Consider the following 16735-nt stretch of genomic DNA (forward strand, 5'->3'; position numbering starts at 1 on the left):
AGCAGGAATGGAACCAGTCGGGCCGAAGACGAAGAAGGAAGAAGGAGAAAAAGGAAGAAGAAATAAGGAAAAGAAAAGAAGAAAGGAAGAGAGAGAGAGGGAAGGTGGGAGTTGGTCTGCATGGCAGGGGCTGAGGGGACGTGGGCAGGGGGAGACGTGCGCGGCCAGACGGGAAGGAGAGAGAGAAGGAAAGAGAGAGAGAGAGAAAGAAGGACAGACGAAATGATGGGAGAAGCGGACGTGCGCGGAGAGGACAGGCGCGGCAGAGGAGAGAGAGAGAGAAAAGAAAAGTCAACGCGTACTCGAGCGCGATCCAACGGACATGGTTCAAACTCAAAATCGATCTAATGGTCACGATTCAAATCCGGAAAACGATCTAACGGTCCCCAAAAAATCCTAATTAATATTATAGGACAAATGGCCAAAATAAAATAACTCAAAACACACTACGAGGGAGATATACCAGTCCAAATCCGCACCCGGTCCAAAATTTCACTTTTCCACTATTCTTGGCAATCTCGAGGCTGGCCACAATAATATCGACACCGTCCAATTTATTTCGTCCCGAAACTCCCGAAAATCGACTACCAAGTTCGGGGTCTAAATAACGGTAAAATTCGATCGAGTGCGATTCTAGCAAAATCTCTATTTTAAAAACAAGAACCCGAGAGTGATCAGTTCCCGGGCGAGATTCTATTATGAGCACACTGACGAATTACGCGTTTTATAAATCCCAAAAATGGGCCAAAGTTCGGGATGTTACATTTTTCACCCTTGTAAATCGTATTTCTGTCACCTAGGAAAAATTAGATCCTTGTCCAAACAGTATTCAACAGTTTAATGACTTAGAGAGGTGAATTACCAACACCAATTCCCAAGAAGAGATGACTCAAAGTCAATTAAGGCATGTATTTCTACAATGTTCAAATATCATGATTTTTTTAACAAGCATGTCATCCTGGGATCTCTAAATTTTTAGTTTTTCGCAAGCAAAGAACTTAGTTGTAAGAAAGTTGTGCACAAAAAGTAATTGTAGGGCAGGAACATATTGGAGTGAAACTGCACTTATGTCATAAAAGATTGTGAAGTAAGCTTACCCCCGATTTTGGGAATTTTAACTAGAAAGGACCGAGAAAATCATCATCATCATCGTCAATCTCAGCATCATTGTGCCCATCACGTATTGGATTGGCGGGAGGTACAGGAGGAACCTCACCGCGATTGATGTTGAGGTGTCGCATAACGATTTGCATTTGTTTTTTCAAGTCATTTATTTCTTCGTCCCTCTCTACAATTATATTTTCAGTTGGTTCACTTCTTGGGTCAATTGCTCGTCATGTCGTGTCCTCCTTCGACCAGCCGCATTGGATGATGAAATTCCAGCATGATTCGGCATGTACATCCTTGACAAGGATCCCATCCCAAATATTTTTCCTTTTTTCATCCCACCCGTTGCCTCCACCGATAATGCCATATTGTCAACCTCAGGCTCAGACGCAGTACAACCATCACTACCACTGGCATTGCTCATTAAAAGTTCATCATATTTTTCCTACATTAACAATATAGATGAAAATAAAATAACTTCATATATATATATATATATCTACCATAAATATTAAAAGCATTCACAGTTTTCATTCTAGTTTCCATAAAACCCAAAGTATAACCTTACATACCTTAATAGCTTTTGCTCGATCGCCGGTCCATGTCTTATCTTTCTTTTGAAATGTGCGTTCAAATGTAGCTGCAAATGTTGGTTTCGTCCCCAATTCATGTGCCTACAAAATGTAAATATGAGTAATTGAATTAAATTAACTTATAACTTATTTAACAGACTTACCAGTCATTTGCGATGCTCCCCAATGTTGATAGAGCCCCCAGCATATGTGGCAGACCCTTCACTAGAACTAGAAGATCGATTCTTTTTATTCTGCTCACTGATTTGCTGACTCTTTTCAGTTTCCCAAATTCTGTTAATTTCCGTCCAATTGTCAGCTGTAATGAAAGCCGGCTTCACTTTCTTGATCTTCGCTCTATTCATCACATTTCGTATAAAATTACTGACTTTCTTCTGAAAAATTCTTCTCACTTCATTCTCTTCTTCTTCAGCCCACCTGAACTTCCGCTGCAATCAATACAAGAAAAACTGAAAGTTATTATGATGGTCACATATCCATTACCATGCACCAGACAATTCGGCGATAGATTTTATTAAGTTCATCTCGGGGAAAATATCTAGTCCCTTTAGTACCGAAAACTAAAGAGTTGTTCTGGTCCCTTTACATCATTGTTGACCATCAACATACTACACCGAACTTAGTTGGTGAGAAAATAGAATATCTAAAACTTTTCTTGAACTCATTCCATCACAAATCTTTCACTTCTTGTGGAACACTTCTATAATTAATATACTGCCCCATCCAATAGTTTTTGACTATTTTATTCAGTTCTCTCACAACAAACGGAGCATCCGTGAATCTGCAAACATACGGATATTGTGCAACATCGACAATTCAGTTGACATCCATATCTAAAGCCATAAATATTACATATACTAAAAAAATGAAGTACTTACGAATCTTCAAATGGGCATATCATGAATCGGTTATCTTCTTCACCTGTGTTTCCGTCATTATTCGATTGTTGCGCTGGATAATAAGGTGGAACGGAAGGAGATGGATCTAAAGCAGATTGAACTGGAGGAGATTCAGTTCGCATGCGGGCAAGTCCCCTAATATGTTCTTGAGTGTTGGAAGAAGGGCCAACATGTCCATATTGTCCATCAGCATATAATGATTGAGGGTTAGCTGAAAGGACAGGGGAAGAGGAAAGGGATGGGGACGAGGACGAGGCAGGGGCTGGTCTTCTATGCATGTGACCTCCACGTTTATACTGACAAGTAAGAAGGTTAGACAAATATGTAAAAATATATGAACACGTATTACGGACACATAATGATGTACATGACGAAGCTTAACATTTTGGTTCAGAAGCAGAAAATGTTCCCTCTTAATTAGCCAATGCCGAGTGTTTATGACGTGCAATTTCCTACGAACAAATATACTATGAATCGCACTCATTTTGATATCAAACATCAATATATGAGCACGATATGCCATGCTAAGCCGACAATAGCCATAATTAACCACACGATCCACTTTCAAACAACACGATAATTCATCAAGTACAAGAACAACCATGAAACATCAATTTCAGCCACATGATCTTCGTTCTCGGCCACACGATCATCAATCAAAGTGGGTGGCCACAGGCATTATAAGCCATTCTGTGAAGTTTTGAAATTTTTTAATTTTTAAATTTTTTTGGGCACCTACAAAAATTTAAATTTATATCAAAGTGGGTGGCCACAGGTATTCTAAGCCATTATGTAAAGTTTTGAAATTTTTTTATTTTTTTATTTTTTTATTTTTATGGGCACCTAAAAAAATGTAAATTTCACTAAAAGTGGGTGGCCACAGGTATTATAAGCCATTCTGTGAAGTTTTAAAATTTTTTATTTTTTAAAATTTTTTTGCGCACCTAAAAATATTTAAATTTCACTCAAAGTGGGTGGCCACAAGTATTCTAAGCCATTCTGTGAAGTTTTAAAATTTTTTATTTTATTATTATTTTTTAATATTTTTTGCACCAAAAAAAATATAAATTTCACTCAAAGTGGGTGGCCACAGGTACTTTAAGCCATTTTCTAAAGTTTTTAAATTTTTTATTTTATTATTATTTTTTAATTTTTTTGGGCACCTAAAAAAATTTAAATTTCACTCAAAGTGGGTGGCCACAGTTATTTTAAGCCATTTTGTGATATTTTGCAAATTTTGGCTTTTTTTATTTTAAAAAAAAAATTCACCAAATTTAATATTTTCCCAAAATCTGACTTTTTTTAATTTTCTGGAAATTTTTATGAATTTATCTAGAATTTATCAATTTTAATGCATTTTCTGAAAAAACGATTTAATTAACCACATGATCGTCATTGAACGCTTAATCGGCGACATAAACAACAAATTAACCAAGCAAACATCAATCAACGCCACATGCAATCCTGAAATCGACCCCTAGCTTAGCCAACCAATCCGACACTAAACAATCCCTAAACAAGTCCAATTAATACTCATTATACTAGGCAGGGCTTAGGGAGTCGCTTACTTGATTCAAGGTCAAGAAAAACCAAACAATAATATTATTTTGGCAGGTCGGCCAATGGAAGGCTCAGCACGGGTGCCGGCCCAAGTGGTGGCTAGTCGGCCAGGCGATCGACACGGCGCTCGGCCACTGCCGGACGAACGACAATGTTGAGCCGGGCGGCGACAAGGCGTACGGGCAAGAAACTCGGGCGGCAACTGGGCGGCAACGGTTGGCTGGTACACATTGCGACGGCTGCGAGCGGCGGCGGGCGGCGACGGCGACAAAGAAGTCCTCGGGCGACGCTGGGCGGCGACGGCATCGTGCGATCTGCTGGACGGTGACGGCTAGGCGGCGACGGCGATGGCAAGTGCTCGAGCGAGGATGGGCAAGTGGATTGGGCGTCGGGCGACCGTCGGGAGGCGACGGCGTCGGGCACCTCCCGGGCAGCGGCGAAGCCTCGGGCGAGGCCAAGCGGCAACGGCTTCGGGCCGGTCGCCGGGCGACCGGGCGGCGACGGCAGATCGGGCAGCTGGGCTGGGCCGCGGCGAGCTCTGGGCAAGGGCCGGGCGGCGACGGCTTCGGGCCGGCCGCTAGGCGGGCTGCGAGGTGGGCGCGCGGGTAAGCCGGGCAGCGGGAAGCTCCGCCAGGCGAGCGACAAGCACACGCGCGGGCAGGCGGTGGCGGCGATGGCGACGGCGGCAGGGAGCTACCGGGCGGGCGGGCAGGCGACAATGGCGACGGCGGGCTGGCGCAAATGGTCCATGGTACTCGGCGACGACAACGGGAAGAAGAAGAAGAAGAAGAAGAAGAAGAAGAAGAGAAAAAGAAAAAGAAAAGCAAGAAGGGACAAAGTCTGAAAAGAAGAGTGGACGTGACGGGCACGTGCGCATGCAGGGGGGAGAGAGAGAGAGAGACGGGCGAAAAAATTTAAAACGTGCGCGAATGTGGTTGCGACGGAATTTGCAACGGAAAAAAAAAAAAGGATCCGTCGCAAATTTGCGACGGATTCCAAAAAATAAGGGCATTTTCGAATCCGTCGCAAATTTGCGACGAACATATTCTTGTCCGTCGCAAATTTGGGAGGGACTTTTTTCCCATCCCAAATTTGCAACCGACATTTTTTGTCCGTTGCAAATTTGCGATCGACATTTTTTTGCTCGTCGCAAATTTGCGACGATATTTTCATCCGTCGCAAATTTGCGACGGATTTTTTTGTTCGTCGCAAATTTGGGAGAGAATTTTTTTCCTGTCGCAAATTCACGACGGACAATATTTGTCCATCGAAAATTTGGGAGGGAATTTTTTTCCCGTCCCAAATTTGCGACGGACATTTTTTTGTCCGTTGAAAATTTGCGACGGATATTTTTTTGGCCGTCGCAAATTTGCGACAGATATTTTGTCCGTCGCAAATTTGCGACGGATAATATTGGTCCTTCGCAAATTTGGGAGGGAATTTTTTTCCCGTCCAAAATTTGCGACGAACATTTTTTCTCTGTCGCAAATTTTGGACGTAATTTTTTGTCCGTTCAAAATTTTGCGACAGAACAATATCGTCCGTCGCAAATTTGCGACGGATTTTTTTGTCGGTCGCAAATTTGCGACGGAATTATGGTCCGTCGCAAATTTGCGACGGAAAAATATTGTCCGTCGCAAAATTTTGGACGTAATTTTTTGGCCATCCAAAATTTTGCGACGGATTGTTTTTTCCGTCGCAAATTTTGGACGTAATTTTTTTTCGTCCAAAATTTTGCGACAGACAAAAAATCCATCGCAAATTGCGACGGAAACATATTGTCCGTCACAAATTTGCAACGGAATTATTTTTCCGTCGCAAATTTCCGACGGATTTATTTCGTATTCCAAAAATAAAGGGCATTTTCGAATCTGTCGCAAATTTGCGACGGATTCGGAAAATTGCCGTGAATTTCACTTCCGGCGATAAATCTTCGATGAACAGTAGCCACGAATAAGTTATTGTCGTAAAATGAGCGACGAAATTAGCAACGATCCAAATCCAATGGAAAATAGAATATCGCAAATATCATCGCACGAATAATATTTGAGTTGTCGTCATTTAGCGACAAATTTTCCGACGATCAATTAAATTAATAAGAATAATCGATAACAACAATAAAAACAACAACAATAATGACAATAACAATAACAATAATAAGAAGAACAATAATAATAATTATGACAACCAAAATAACACTTGTCGCAATAATTATTACACATTATTAGTGTTTTGTAACAAAAATTTTAATCTTCGTCTTCGTCTTCGTCTTTGTCTTGATCTTCATCTTCATCTTTTTCATGAGCATCATCTTCATCATCTGTCTCAAAATCAGATTCTGAACCATCTTGTACATTTTATTCGCAAATTTCAGTTGGATCCACATCTATCATTACTCCACATGGATCTCGTAAAGTTGGAATGTTATATTCCTCAGTTTCAACCGTGTTACAAACTTCCTCTTGTTGATAGGCTCTATCCTTCCAGTGTTTCTCGATTTTTCTTCATGCTTTGATTTTACATACAGCCCACCAATCAGCTTTGTCACGTTTCAAACTAGGATATGATGTATAACATACTTGAATTGCTTATTGTGCCAAGACAAATTATTCATATTTCATATACCTTTTCTTGTGATTTATTTCAACCAAATTAAACTTCGTATGCACCTTCATTCCTTTGACGAGGTCGAACCACTTGCACTTAAATAACACAACCCGCATCATTAAAGGTCCAGGGTACTCTATCTCTATGATTTCATCCAACAAGCCATAAAAATCATCTTTTGAACTGCCACCATTGGATGACCGAACACACACACCACTATTCATTGTGGCTTTTCCCATTCCATATTCTTGAGTGTGAAAATTATATCCATTTATGAAATATGCTGGCCAACTTCGTACTCTTAACTGTGGACCCCATGACAGATGATATAGCAATCCTTGCTCTCCAAGTTCATCATGATTACCGTGAACCTAAGGTTACACACGCAATGTCAATAATATATATTTTAATAAATGATGTATAAAATTTAAATAACTTGGTTTTGGTCCATAGGCAACTTACATATGTTTTGAACCATGCTGCAAATTGTTCATCGCACAAACGGTCAAACTCATTTGGTGGTAGTCCATACATTGAAATTTGGAAAATCCTAGTAATAAATACAATTTACATTGAACCATGCTGCAAATACAATATATATTTCGAGGACGAAATTTTTATTAGGGGGAAGAATTGTAACATTCTGAATTTTCGATCCTTTTCTCGGGATTTAGGAAATGAATATTGATCAATGCACTTATAGTGAGATCTCACCCGGAAATGCGCATTCACGGGATGCTAACCGTAGGGGTAAGGCCATTACGGGACTGAGTTCGCACGACCAAAGAACTCAACCTTGGTTCGACCTTCGACCATAAGGATTGACGAGGGAATGTTTTGAACCAACAGAGACCGGTCTATTTGATTGATCGTGTCCGAAGGGAACTAGCGACAGACCCTCGCAATTACATGACAATCGAGGTCGCCTTGGTTGAGCAAACTTAAACGTGATTTGACTTAGTGTCGGTCACGGTCGAGAGCGCGTAATCCTAATGAGCCACCCGTTAGCCAGAGATAAGTTAAAGTCGCGATTGTTCGATTTTAGTCATTTCTTGGAATTCGGGCCCGGGAATCTAGAATTTTGAAAGTGACAATTTTGAGCGGCCGATGACGTTTTTGGCTTGTCCAACCTTGGGGCCACCCATTTCTGCAAAAAAATGGATTTTAGTTCGGGACCGGAAAAATTACGATTTTGCCCCTCTGGTCCCCGACGTTGATTCTGAAGTCGTATGAGGTTATTTTTCGAGGCCGATGCCATTTTGGAGTGGCCACGCATATTTGGAGTGTGTTCGGTCAAAAATTGGAATTTTGGCTCGGAAGTGAAAATAATATTATTTTATTCCCCAGGACTTTGCAGTCGATTTTCGAGGGCTTGAGAAGCTATTTTCGCGATTCCGACACCATATTATGTTGGCCACACACATTTGGGGTTGGTACGGGCGAAAATTGGAATTTCGACCCGGGACCGAAAAAATGACCATTTTGCCCCTAGGCCATTTTTAGTTCCGAATTTTGGGAAAATTTTGGGGATAATTATTTGGATAATTCAGATCAATTATTGGGGCCAAAGACCAAAATGCCCCTCAATTATTTGGATAAGATCAACCAAGACCGTTGGATTAAGGGCGTTTTAGTCAAATCTCCCGGATCGGCGACACGTGTCCCCCACCAGCCCACTTTTTTGACCAATATTAACTTTCTCTCTCCCCTTCACCTCCTCATTCGGCCACTCCCCCAACCAGAACTCCCCTTCCTCTCTCTCTCCACAATTTCTCTTCTTTGCCGATTCTCCCTTCGCCAATCGTGAGCTCGCCATCGCCGGAGCTGCTGGGCCGGCTGTTCCAGCCCCTTGTCCAGCCCGTTTGTCCGCCTTTTCAAAGTAAGTGACCTCCCCAAATGTTGCCTAGGACCTCGGGTATTGTTAGGCTGGTTTAGGGCTCGGTTTAGGGTGAATTTAGTGGCTGGTTTGCTCGGTGGTGCGTGTTGACTGATTTCCGGCTAGGCTGCTGCTGCGTCGCCAGATTTTGCTATTTTTATTGTGACTTGTGTGGCCCGAATTTGAGGAATTTTTCTTCATGAAAGTTTTTCCCAACATCTTGAAGTATAACATACTTTAATTTGGGAATTTTTGGAAATCATTTGAGGCCATTCGAAAGTCCATCTTTGGACCGAAACAAAACTGCCCGATTTACTGTTCACCCGACCTTCTGGTCTGTTCGAATTTTGATAAATTTTTCCAGGTCTATTTTCAAAATACTTCCTTCACAAAAATTGTTGGGGACATTTGTGGCTATAACATATAAAAATTTCAAGACTTTCCAAAATGATTTGGATACTGAATGAGTTGTATTTTGATGGCCTGAGGGGCTGTCCGAGCGAATCGGATTTTGTTCGACTTTGAGTGTCAAAACGAGGTGGTTACGGTTAGAACTGGGTTTCTAGTTCTGCACGGAAAATGTTCCTCGAGATGTTTTGTACAACATATCCAAATTTCATAATTCTTGGAATTGATTTACCATTTATTTCAAATGGATTTCTGTCACTGTGCAACTGCCTAGTTTGGAACCGATTTTGTATATTCCAGGTTTTTCTCTCTCTCGGACTGAGTTAGTGGCTGGTTGTTTGCATGGTTGTGGACTGATTTGGACGATGAATTTCGAGGTTTAGGAGCCTGAGTTAGGGCTGTGATGTTGTGGATTAATCGGGGATTAATTGTGTGATTGATTGGAATTGTTACGGCATGATTGGGTTTATTCTGATAATTGCATTATTTGTGATCGTTGACTGGTGCGGAAATGCATTTCGGGTTGATTGTGGGTTGATTGTGTGCTGTATGTGTGTGGCCGTGAGGCGTGGTGATGTGATTGTGCATTGGATGCGCGTGCCAAGTACGTGTGATGGAGTGGTGTATTCGTGTGGCGAGAACGTGTGCATTTGTGATGTGTGTGGGAGGTGTGAGATTGTGTGTGATAGCGCGTTTGAGTGGCCGTGTGGTACGTGTGGTATGAGTGGAACGAAGGTACGGATGTGTAGGATTGGTTGGGAAAAGGTCCGTCCTGAGGCGTGTACGTTTACGCGGGACGATGCCGTCCCTGACGAGGTGACGATGCCCGGCCCGACGGGGTGTCGATGCCTGACGAGGTCAGAAGACCGTTGGCCTGATGCGTTTTACGCGGGCACGGTAATTAAGGAAAGGGAGAGGTAGGATTCCGTCCTGAGGCGTGTTCGTTTACGCGGGATGATGCCATCCCTGACGAGGTGACGATGCCCGGCCCGACGGGGTGACGATGCCTGACGAGGTCAGAAGACCGTTGGCCTGATGCGTTTTACGCGGGCGCGGTAGTGGTGGAAGAGTTGAGAATGAGTGGGAATTGGCTTGAGGTGCGAGGTTTGAGAAAGTGACGCGTGGTGTGAGTTAGTGTGCGAGTGTGTTTGTATCGCGTGATGTGATGCTTAATTATGGGGTAGAAACTGCTAGGCACGGTATGGGACGTGCCCAAGTGGTTTCTGTCTTATAATTGAGGCACGCGCGCATCTGTGATTCCTTGCTGTGATGTACTGGCTGTATTATGGTCTAGCATGCAGGAACGTGCATGATGGGTTCCAGGTAGGTTCGTGTGTGATTGTTACATTGATTTATCGTTGTGTGAGATGCGTGTTCTGTCTGACGGTACGTGAGTGCCTACGTGGGGTTTGGGGTTGTGCACTTATTGAGATTCGTCTCATGATTGTATAACCACCACTTTCAGACCCCCAGTCGTAAACCCAGGGAGCCTGCTTCCTCTTTTTGGAGTTTGAAGAGCCGCCCATGGTGCCTAGTGGAGCTGCAGGTGATCCTCAAGAGCAGATTGGAAGAGGGCGACCAGTAGTTTTCCCCTAGGGTATTTTAGGGGTTACGCAGAATAGATCGATCAATAGTGAAGTTAAGTTAACCAAAGCCCTGAACTTTTGTTAAAACGGTGGCGGAGGATATTCGTCTGTATTTATGTCTGTAATATGTAGCTTGTATATTTGGTGCTGTATGAAGATGTTGTTGTTTGATTCTCATGGTGTTATACCCCGTCGTCGTCATCTTTCTGTCCGAGGTTTTTATATTCGCTTCCGCATGTGGCTCTGATGTTTGGGTTGGGTCGGCGACGTTCCTGGGACGTCGCAAATATTCGACCAGAGTGGGATGTCGCGAGCTCGATGGGGGTTCAGGGCGTGACAGAGGCCGCTCGGCCTCCCCCCATGGCCGGCGAGGTCTCGCCGGTCCGGCGACCGGCCACCAAGTTAGAACAAAAAACAGGAAAAAAACATCAATAAAAAAAAATTTCACATCCAGCGATGAATAGAAATGACAGGACCGTATTAGTCGCATGTTTAGTCATGAAATTATCTACGATACTTACCGGTGGAAAAGCTTTACTGAGATTGATTTCTCCGCGCACGGATTATTGAGAGAAACGAAAGAGGGAGAAGGCGGGAGAAAAGCGGGCGATGTGAGGAATCAGTACTGAGAGAGAGAAATTGACGAGTGGGGTGCATATGACGAGAAATTAGCGACGAATCCGTTTTCGTCGCAAATTGCGACGGATAAAATATTCGTCGCTACTTTCGTCACAAAAGGGTAAATTTTGTTGCACAAATTAGCGACGGAAAATAAATCCGTCGCTAAAGTCGTCGCAAATTTGCGACGGAAAACTAGTCGTCGCTAATTTGCGACGGAATTAGCGACGACCAACTTTCCGTCGCAAATTTGCGACGAATTTTACCACGGAAAATAATTTGCGACGAAATTAGCGACGGAAAATAATACGTCGCAAATTTGCGACAAATTTTGCGACGGAATTATTTTCCGTCGCAAATTTTGCAACGGATTTAGAATTCCGTCGCAAATTTGCGACAAAAAATTCCCCATCGCAAAATTCATGTTTTTTTGTAGTGAAATATAGAGGAAATGAAACAGCCATCCTCCTACACAGAGGACACAGTCTCTTAACACAAAGCAACACAAACCTGTAATTTGTCGCAACCATCCCAACAGGGCAGAGACGGGTTTAAGAGGTAACGACGAGTTGAGGACCAACAGGTGTGGATTCTCCCAAATCCTAACCTCGCACAATGTTGGAGGAATCATTTTAATTAATTAACCTAAGAAGGTTCTATCATGCGAGGGAGTTGTCACTAGCCTATTGGGGCCGACTATGAGTTAAGTGAGATATTAGGATAAATCTCACTTCCTACGCAACTAGAAATCTAAGTAAAGAGACTTTGTTATACTAATCATCTAATTATGCCCCTAAATTTGATTATTTGTTACGGTCTTGTATTCAATAATGTGTCCTAAAATTCTCGTCCGCTAAGATGTTTTGATGTTTATTTTTATCCTAGAATGAAACCTAACCACTCAACTAAAAAAAAGAATCACAACACAAAAATGGTATAAAAGCAATCACAACAAACATATCAAGAATAGTAATGAATAATGAATAAGAAATAAATGTGGTAAAGTAACCCAATACAATGTCGGGTAAAGAATATTATATAGCCTCGGTATTAAGCCCATGACAGCAACCCCATGAGCTAAAATCAAATTAAATCCAATTTTTTTTTCTAAGGAAGCTAATTTACTTAAACCCATACTCAACTAAAGAAAACCATAAAATTTTTCCAAACAATATGTATCCTAGCTTAAGGAAACTAAACTAAATCTAATAGTAAGATCTAACAATCTAAACAAGGCCTATTTTCTAACCATTTTCTATTTTTTTATTATTTTGTTATTTTATTATTTGTTATTTCTGGTAAATGAGGACTGGGCTGGGCCTACCGAATATGTGGACTCCAATTGGACTTTACAGGGCTTGGCCACGGACACAAGTTGGGCTTTATTACATCAAGCCCATTTTTTATTATTAACTTACAAAGCTCATTTTCTACGTAACCCTGTAAAGCCCAATTTCTATTAAAGCCATATCAAGCCCTAAGCCCATCTCTTATCTTCACCGAACCTAACTCACTGTTCACCACTCTAACACTAAGCCCTTTTCGACCAAAAAAAAAACAAAAACACCAAGCCCTTAACCACGGGGGTTGCCCCAGTGGCCACCCTTCCCACTTGGGAAGGGAGCCCACCTCCTCAAAGGGAGTTGGAGATGGGGACGCGTGAGCAAGAAAGTAGGGTTTCGAAACCTGCGCACAGCACATAGTACACACAGTGGTTTGTAACATAGAAAAATGATAGAACCAGACAAAAAAACACTAAGGGCGCGTTTGACAACCGGCCAAACAGTAACTATTTATATTCTTTTATTCCCAGAATCAGTTTTGGAACAGAAATCCGTTTGGTAAATTTTTTGTTCCCAGAATCAGTTTTGAAACAGAATCAAAAAGAAAAAAAAGTTGCTTCTTAATTCTAAGAACAAGAATAAAAAAATGGAAAAGCAAATTTTTTTTTCTTCTTCTTCTTCCTGGCCTATGGGTGGTGGCCGGTCATCGGCCACCGGCCACAGGCCAGGGCTAGCAAGGGCAGCTTGCGACTTGGGCAAGGGCGGTCCTCGCCGGATCTGGCGAGGGTGACCCTCGACGGCCCTCCGCTAGCCGCCCTTGTCGGATCTAGCGAGGGTCGCCGCCGCCGCCCTCACCGGATCTGGCGAGGGTCGTCGCAGCCCTCACCAGATCCGGCGAGGGCAGCTCGGGCGAGTGCTGCCCTCTCCAGCCCTGTCCTATGGCCGATCGCCGGTGCCGGCAACCTGGCCATGGCCAAGGAAGGGAAAGAAGAAGAAAAAAAAATATTAAAATATTTAAAATATTATTAATAAAAAGAAATTTTGTGCAGTTACCAAACGTATTTCTGTTCTTTTTCTATTCCAAGAATAGAAATTTTGGAGAGTTACCAAACACCTTCAAATGCTTAGAAATTGTTCCCGAGTACGGAATTAAAAAGAATCATTTCTGAACAAAAATTATTTCCGGAAACAGAATAGTTGCTAAACGTATCCTAAAGGCACAAATGATAATCATTCTGTTTCTCTATTTTTCCAGTCCTCAGTATAATGGCACAAATAGGCTCTCATAATTGGGGCACTGATAATTGCTACCCTTCATGCAGTAATGATTCATCTAGTAATGATTCAGTGGCTATCATTGCAGCAAGTAGTGATTCATCTAGTGAAGCCAAGCTAGATTGGCAATACATGTTCCTTTGACCTCTGTTTATGCAGAAGTTCCTGTGACTTAGCCAACTGATTATGAAAGAACAATGATGACCTCAGTTCAACTCCACATCTAGCTTTCGTCGGAGATTAGAGTGCGTGGTCCACAAACCTCATTTGATGGTAATCTATTCACAGCATCAATCTTTCCTCATTAAAGAATGGATCTAGCGCTCTAAATTATCACTGAAGATGCAGGACTCATACCCACTCTAAATCATCGGCGAAGACATGAGATTGAGAGTTGAGACACAATCTAAGAATGATGCCGTGATAGTGGCGGTTTTAGCCAGATCTTGGTCTTGCCCTTTCGTGCATCATCACATTGCCAATGGCGGATTACAAGTGCCTCTATGAGTCCTTGTTATCTTTTCTGGGATTTCAAAGATGTGAGGAGGACTGGAGCAGTGGTAATGGTGGATTAAATCTTGTTCATGAGAGGGAAGGCTCTGTTATTAGCTTCCTGTAGTGAGAAAGGACTATGACCAAGACCAGGCTGTTTAAATTTTTTTTTACCAAGGACTCATTGCAAAGCAGCAGCAATTTAATTTCATGCTTCCATTCCTTAGGCAATGTCATGAGCTAAACTGGGATCTGGTTAACAGTTTGGGTCGAGGCTTGTGATGCCTTAAAATTACATGTCCTTAAATCATCAAAACCTTATATTAGGATGAGCTTCATATCTGTACGAGCTTAGAAATAATAGTTCTTTCCTTAATATAAAAAATAGGGATTTCAGGTCAGTTCTATAACGTACTTGCGAGCCTTTGACTAGAAGACCCCCATTTCTTTCATGTAACACGATTAAATTCGTTCTCTCCCCTGTCTAGCTCATCCTATTAGGATCATAGCTTTGACAATTGTTTCAGAAGAGGCTATTTTGAACTTGCGAAGCCCAATACATGGAGTTCAATTTGACTTGTTTAAGGTCAAATGTGGCACAAGAAAAATAGGACTGGAGAGAGCCGAAAAATTGCGCACTGACTGCCGATGAGGTGGCGAGATCATTGGCAAGACGGAAATCATAGACGGCAACTGCAAGAGACCATTGTAAATCTTCTAGTGATTCTAGTTCCTCCTTTCTCATGCTTGGGCTTGATAAAACTTGGGCATGAGTCAATATTACATGCCCCGATAATGATATCCCCCATTGTTCAAGTACTCTTTACCTCTTGGGATTCCTGTTGTTACTCCATTTTGCTTCTTGCAAGAAGGCTTTGCACAAATAATACCAGTATGAAACACTAGAAACACAGTTTCCACATTAGGTAGGGAATTCCTAAAACTCGGACGTGTACATGGTCAATTAATATAATGTCTGAGTACCGAAGTTCTTTGCTTAATACCGGTTAGGATGACACTTTTCCCGGTCTCCTCAAGAGTGCCATAAGCTATATTCGTTCATGCTGTGGTTGAGAGCTAAGAAGCACAACTTCATACAGCCAGGAAGATCTTCCACAGCATTGATGTCCTATCTGAAACCACAAAGATGATTAGGTGCAACTTCAACCTATAAAGTGCATGAATATTATCATCTCCAAGTTTATCCAAGAGAGGACCTGCGAAGTGTCTGTGAATAGCTCCAATTCGTCCAATGTGCCATAGATATCGTGCTCATTGTCGGGGATAGTGATCAGCGAGGTCACTTTGGTCAGCCCTTGATAACTCTATAAACATAGAGTTATTTTATCTACTTTAGGCAATAAATAATGCAATTTTTTTTAGAATATATTTGGATTTCCTTTTATTTACTTAATTTTTCCTTGTTTATGCAGAATATTGAGATATGGAGAAAATAAGGAAAATATGGCAAAAAGAAGGAAAGGAATGTTCTACCCAGAGAAGAGTTAGAAGGTGGATATCACATTGGGAATTCTGCGATTTATTCCCTAATTTTATGCGAAAAAGAAGCAATTGCTTTGTGAGAGGAGTCTTGGATGTTATCATATAAATAGGATAATTTGGGGGAACCACGAGTTTTTTTTTTTAGATCGTTTTTGTTTTCAATGTTCTAGGAGTTTTTCAAGTATTTTGAAAAGAAGACAAAAGTGGTGACAGAATTATTGTTCTTTCATTCAAGATGTTTGGTTTAATTTATATTTTTGTTTCTTCCTCTATTATGTTCTAATTTTCTTTGTTAGAGCTACGATGTAGCCTAACCACGATGATATGAATTTCATACTTTTTATGTTTGGCAAGTGATTTCATTCATGTGAGTTATATATTATTGTGCTTATTGCCTTTAAGTGACTGGCCACCACTTGAATGATTTGATGTGCATATTTGAGATTGAAAAGTGATAATATGCAATTGCTCCTTATAATATAAAACCATGAATTAAATGTGTATAGAAATATACCATGTTATTTGTGTAGCTTTCGGTGATAAGGTGGTCCAAAAGATTCATTATAAACCGGGAATATTCACAGATTTTAATACACTTATGTTTATTTAAATTCACATAGAGATATAGTGAATTGATAAACTGAGTAGGTTTGTTATACCTAGAGATAGGATAGTAAATAGACTAGGAAATTTCGCTATCACATGTTTGATATTATTCTTGTATGCATAAGATCTAAAATTCATATCTAGTGGTTATGGTGAAATCGGATGCTCTAATATATTTTATCTGATTGATTATCTGCCTTTAGTTTCTAAAATTTCGTTTTTTAAAAATTGTCAATTTTTATTTATTCTCAATTCTATTTTGATCTGTTAGATAAATTTTAGAATTAGTCTATTTTTAATATTTAATTGGTTTATTATCATC

The 16735-nt window shown here is 41.3% G+C and overlaps 1 protein-coding gene across 1 annotated transcript in view; it reads left to right on the forward strand.

Moving 5' to 3' along the window:
• LOC115661699 (disease resistance protein RPV1-like) overlaps positions 1–16735 on the forward strand; it is a 69641-nt gene that overhangs the window by 26587 nt on the left and 26319 nt on the right. The window lies entirely within an intron of this gene.

The sequence above is a fragment of the Syzygium oleosum genome, unplaced genomic scaffold, assembly GCF_021117445.2.
Source record: "Syzygium oleosum isolate NSW1041296 unplaced genomic scaffold, Sole_v2.1 Sole_v2.11, whole genome shotgun sequence".
Classification (NCBI taxonomy): Eukaryota; Viridiplantae; Streptophyta; class Magnoliopsida; order Myrtales; family Myrtaceae; genus Syzygium; species Syzygium oleosum.